A 6000-nucleotide genomic window follows, 5' to 3' on the forward strand; every position below is an offset into this window, starting at 1 on the left:
CTTTGCGGATAAAGACAAGGGACCATAACGCTAACCCGTGTAGCGCAGAGTTATCTGCTTCCGCAGATGCCGACTCCTTGCTAACGGTAAGCAGAGCCATGAACTTCGGCCCTGTCCCTTTGCATACGACGCCCAAGCCACCAACATCGCCCTTATTGCCGGTCGTTGAAGATCCATATTATTGGCAGAATTCAGAGAGGACTTTAAATAACACACAGAGAGACAGAAAAACACAGACAGCCATTCGGCAAATTATCAAGAGATTTCGGCCTACTATAACAATTGTTTTTATACATTATTCACAATGCGTTTGCCATCTTGTGTGTGACTTTAACATATTCATAAGCGTTTAGTATTTTGGAGGCTTTTATTATAGATCTCATCCTAGGTGCTGAATGGTCAAGGCAATCTGAATATATGAATAATTTGTGTGGTTAGTTTTCTTAACTTAAAGACACTGGACACTATTGGTAATTGTCAAAGACCAGTCTGCTCACTTGGTGTATCTAAACAAAATGCATAAAATAACAAACCTGTGAAAATTTGAGCTCAATTGACCGTCGAAGATATGAATTAAATAAAAAACACCCTTGTCACATGAAGTTGTGTGCTTTCAGATGCTTGATTTCGATACCTCAAATTCTAAACTTGAGGTCTCGAAATCAAATTCGTGGAAAACTACGTTACTTCAGAGGGAGCCGTTTCTCGCAATGTTTTATACTATCAACCTCTCTCCCCATAACTCGTTACAAAGTGAGGTTTTATGCTGATAATTATTTTGAGTAATTACCAAAAGTGTCACTGCATTTAAAGAAAACACAGCATCCGCGAATGTTACTCAATAAAATCTCCATATTGAAGTTTGTGTCTTATTTGTGGAAACTTACCAGGTAGGTTTTGTTCTTAAGAGAACATTACTGTCCCACTATAATTATAATGATAAAGTCTACCTACCACAGCGAAGTAGATTTTCGGGTTTCGGGAGAATTTTCAGTTGTGAAAAGAATTTTTTACCTGCTTTTTAACTACATTTCAAGTTAGAAACACACAATGTGTTACAGCAAACCAAATATATATTGATAACTTACCACCATGCAATGCCTCAACGCCTATGGATTGCCCGAAAAAACAAACCTAGTAGAAATTACCTAGGTTTGATCAAGTTAGTCTTTCACCTCAATAAGAGATGTTTGCGAGGGTGGTTGGTACTGCACTTTGTACTTAGTCACCCACTGCCCTTTGTGGTTGTGACGTGCTTGCATAAGTACGCCAGTGACGTAGGTCGGGCTGCCTAAATCTACGTGTATCCACGGTTCAGTGTCTTGACTGGCTGGATGCCATGCTCCGATGGGTGGCCCATCAGGGGGATTTTGTTGAGGCGGGCACCAGATGGTGTACTAACACCAGTGTAACCCCCTCCTGCTTCAAAGTTGCTCGAGACAGTTATGTTCTCATCGGGGATGGATGAATCCTCAAGACCAAGTCGACTCACACACGGATCTACATATAAAGGAAAGAAAGAAACGTCGTTAAAACGATATTGAGGCTTCTTATATAGCGCGCATATCCGTCACACAATGCGCTTTAACATACAGTATTTTCCTGCATGGTATGTGGGACTACGTTTGAATTATACAAACCAAATCAGTCCCCAACCTCAAAGTTTTCAAAAACTAGAAACACTTTTGCCGTTGACGGCTTGCGTCAAAGTTACAATTTGGACGTCATGAGTGGGAGTTTGCTTTGTTATACCTCCACGCTGAAACGAAGCGACTTTACAAATTGGAGCTCACACATATTATGACGTAACACGAGAGATGACGTAATAAGAGATTTGATTTAACGGAAACCTTTCGCGAATCTTTTAAAAAAGCACCGAATAATGGTTCGAAATGATTGTTTTGTACATAATTAAATTTCTAATAATACTCAAATGACTCAATTTCCTGATTGATTGAAAACGTTTTAAAGGAAATTCCGCAAAATAGCACGACTTGCAATTTCCGTTGAAGTAGGTCTTAAAGATGCACTGAATTGAACTGAATTGAATGATTTTTGATTGGTCGGAATTGTGCAGTTGACATTCGACTGTTGCGTTTTGCATTCTAGATGCAAACAAACTGTCTTTATTTCACTTTTGTTGGTCTTTTATTTTGTCTTTGTTTACCCCCAGTCTCATATTTTCATTCCAAAACCCCCCAAAACATCCTGGTTTGTCCTCACGAATACAATATGGATACTGCCCTGTTTTGCGAAGAATAATTATACAAAGGTTGTTATCTAAGTGTGTAGCTGATATAATCAAACCCTTAAAAGTTAGGTAACATAGCCACAATTCCAGCCTACATAGCCACACTTCGTGCTCCACTGCAATAGCCATAAGCCGATTGTTTTCAATTGAGGACGCCAACACACATAAGAACCAACGACGTAAACTAAGCTTGCACAAGCCACGTTAAACAAAAACCAGAAACAAACATTGAGGGCGTCAAACAAAAGACAAATTGTGTAAAGGACAAATAATTTAAGAATCAACGTCCAAACAGTTTTTACGAACTGACCATTATGAACAATAGAGGGCAGGCAGCGAAATTTGTTTCCCAGCGCGGTGTTGCATGCATTGCTCCCAGCGGTACTGCATGATTGTGTCCGACGGTGACGATTAAGTCCCACATCATTTATGAACCATTGTGTCCGCCCCATTGTGTCCGTAGAACCATTGTGTCCGACCCATTGTGTCCTACAAAGCATTGTGTCCGACCCATAGTTTCCTACAAACCATTGTGTCCGCCCCATTGTGTCCTACAAACAATTGTGTCCGACCCATTGTGTCCTACAAACCATTGTGTCCGACCCAATGTGTCCGTAGAATCATTGGGTCCGACCTATTGTGTCCTACAAACCACTGTGTCCGACCCATTATGTCCGTAGAACCATTGTGTCCGACCCATAGTGTCCGTAGAACCATTGTGTCCGACCCATAGTGTCCGTAGAACCATTGTGTCCGACCCATTGTGTCCGTAGAATCATTGGGTCCGACCTATTGTGTCCTACAAACCATTGTAATTAGCAAATTACATTTTGATGTAAAGAACATTTTTTAACCAATAGGAGGTAAACTGTTTACAACTTGAGTCTGGCTGGTTGCAACAAGCCAAGCGAAACTCAAACATGGATAATGCTTTCAACAAAGTTGTTTTCGCCAAAGTATGTCTGATGAAACATGTTTGACACACGTTGTTTTATATTAAGTCAACGCCGTTTTGATTTCTTTGAGATAAGTCAATGTTTATTCTGGGCCCCCAAACTTGACCAGTGTTTTGCTAACACTAACAAAAACATGTGGCTGTGCTGAACACTAACCGAGTTGAATATGTTTATAAACAAATTTTGAATAATTAATGTTAATTGCTTAGAAAGCACTCTATTTTCCCTAGATGATGCCGAGGGAGAACAGACCACTCTGGGGATCGCCAAGGGACTCGTAATTTGAGCAACAGCACGAGTAAAAGAAGTTTTTTTGTTAATTAACCTCCTTACGATACATTGCCAGACGTGGTACCGATAAAAAAAACTTTCGTTGCCACAGGTAAATATTACTGTGGGTATTTGGCATTAATTTGTCGCGACGGATTTATTTGGTTATGTCCTCGCGGCTTTGTATAAGTTCACAATGTTGAAATTACAAAGTCATAACATTCAATTTGTGAAAGGTTTAGATGAATAATCTAATGGGAAAATAATATAATAAAATAATATCGAAGTCTTATATAGCGCACGTATCTACCAAACAAGGTACTCAAGGCGCCTAGTATATACAAACTGTCAGAAAGATTGCAGTGATGGGTTATTGCAGTGATGGATTCTGAGACCCAATTATGTAGCACTTATAAGGGTTTACAAGGTGCTAGGTGCTACGGCGCATGAAGCAGCCACAACCAGGAACACCGGGGCGAACCCCTTCTCTTTTCGATAAGTGCACTGGGTTATTTTACATGCGTTACACAACACATGGGACCAACGGCTTTACGTCCCATCCGAAGGACGAAGCAATGGTAAAGTGTCTTGCTTAAGGACACAAGTGTCACGGCTGGGGATTCGAACCCACACTCTGCTGATCAGAAACACCAGAGTTTGAATTCGGTACTCTCAACCGCTCGGCCACGACACGAAACTAGCCGTGGCTAGATAGGGATAATCATAAGAACTTGGTTTGAAACAATTGAATGCAAGTTGTGGTATAATTTGGAATGGCAAGATGCTACAAAAACTTCTATAACATACACCAAATTGAAACTGAATTAAGCCCTTGCCACTCCACGTATACATCAAAAATTGCGACATAACAGCAGCTTTTGCAAAGCAGGTCACATTATGTGATAGGGAAACAAAAACAAAAACAGCTTCTTTTAGCCACATAATTAAAAAAATACTATTAGAACAACACTGGTCAAGTCGTTTGGGGATTTTGGGGCCGATAAAAAAATATTGACTAATCTCAAAGAAATCCAATCGGCGTTGACTAACTTAAAAAACAACGTGTGTCGAACATGTTTCATCAGACATAACCTGGCGAAATTAGGACACAACGAGGCGGACACATTGGTTTTATAGGACATAATGGGACGGACACAATGGTTTGTAGGACACAATGGGGCGGACATAATGGGTCGGACACAATAGGTCGGACACAATGGTTTGTAGGACACAATGGGTCGGACACAATGGTTTGTAGGACACAATGGGTCGGACACAATGGTTTGTAGGACACAATGGGTCGGACACAATGGTTTGTAGGACACAATAGGTCGGACACAATGGTTTGTAGGACACAATGGGTCGGACACAATGGTTTGTAGGACACAATATGTCGGACACAATGGTTTGTAGGAAACAATGGGTCGGACACAATGGTTTGTAGGACACAATAGGTCGGACACAATGGTTTGTAGGACACAATGGGTCGGACACAATGGTTTGTAGGACACAATGGGGCGGACACAATGGTTTGTAGGACACAATGGGGCGGACACAATGGTTCAAAAATGATGTCGGACTTAATCGTCACCGTCGGACACAATCGTGCGTAACACACGCACAAGATGCTGAACTACTCACCAGTGGGAATCCAGCTCTTGGCGTGGCTTGTGTGTACACCACGAAGCACACACTGCAGGTCGGTGGTGATCAATGTTTTGCACATTGATTTTTGCAATTTCGGGTATCAAAATATTTGCACTTTCATACTTAAAAATGGTACACGGGGTAATTAATATGAAAAACAATTAAAAACAACATTAATACTGAAAAACAATATTTTATTCTCTGTATTTGGTGGTTTCTTTAAACGCACTTATAGTAGCAAGGGCCCTTTTTGGAGGGGAGGGGGGGGGTGTATAGACACTAGCCACTTCTAAAAATGCTGTTTAACAAGGTGGCGTAAATAAAAGCTAATTATTAGGGACAATGAATACCTTCAATGCCAAATACAATGAGAAATACCTCATTACGTTTCCATTGTTATATCAAGGTTATTTTCCCAAGAAATTATGAGTTCAAAATGCAATATTTTATTGCAAAATCTCTTTGGTGTTTCCTCGTAAAAAACACCCAAAACTTAATTATCATTCTCGGCTTCCTCCTCATCCAATCCCCATCATACGCTTGTACGGAATTCATTTCACTGGATTATATAGCTACTGAACTATACAAAGAAAAGTTTTTGACTTTTAGAAAATTTTGTAGAGCTGCCTATAATTACTTCTCGCTCAACTCTCCTACGGAAAATTAGGCTACTGAACATAGGCTACTAACACTGAGCTACTTGAATAAACACTTTTACGGGGAAAATGGATAGTAAAATAGCAAACATGTAAGTAAATAAGCATACAAAGGTATAATATCATTACCATTTCAATATTTAGCACTCCTTTCAAAAATACTGCCTATATCATTGGTTTAGAGTGCGTCACATGATATGTCTTGTTTTTACCAGAAACT

This window comes from Asterias rubens, chromosome 1, assembly GCF_902459465.1.
Source record: "Asterias rubens chromosome 1, eAstRub1.3, whole genome shotgun sequence".
In the NCBI taxonomy this organism is placed as follows: Eukaryota; Metazoa; Echinodermata; class Asteroidea; order Forcipulatida; family Asteriidae; genus Asterias; species Asterias rubens.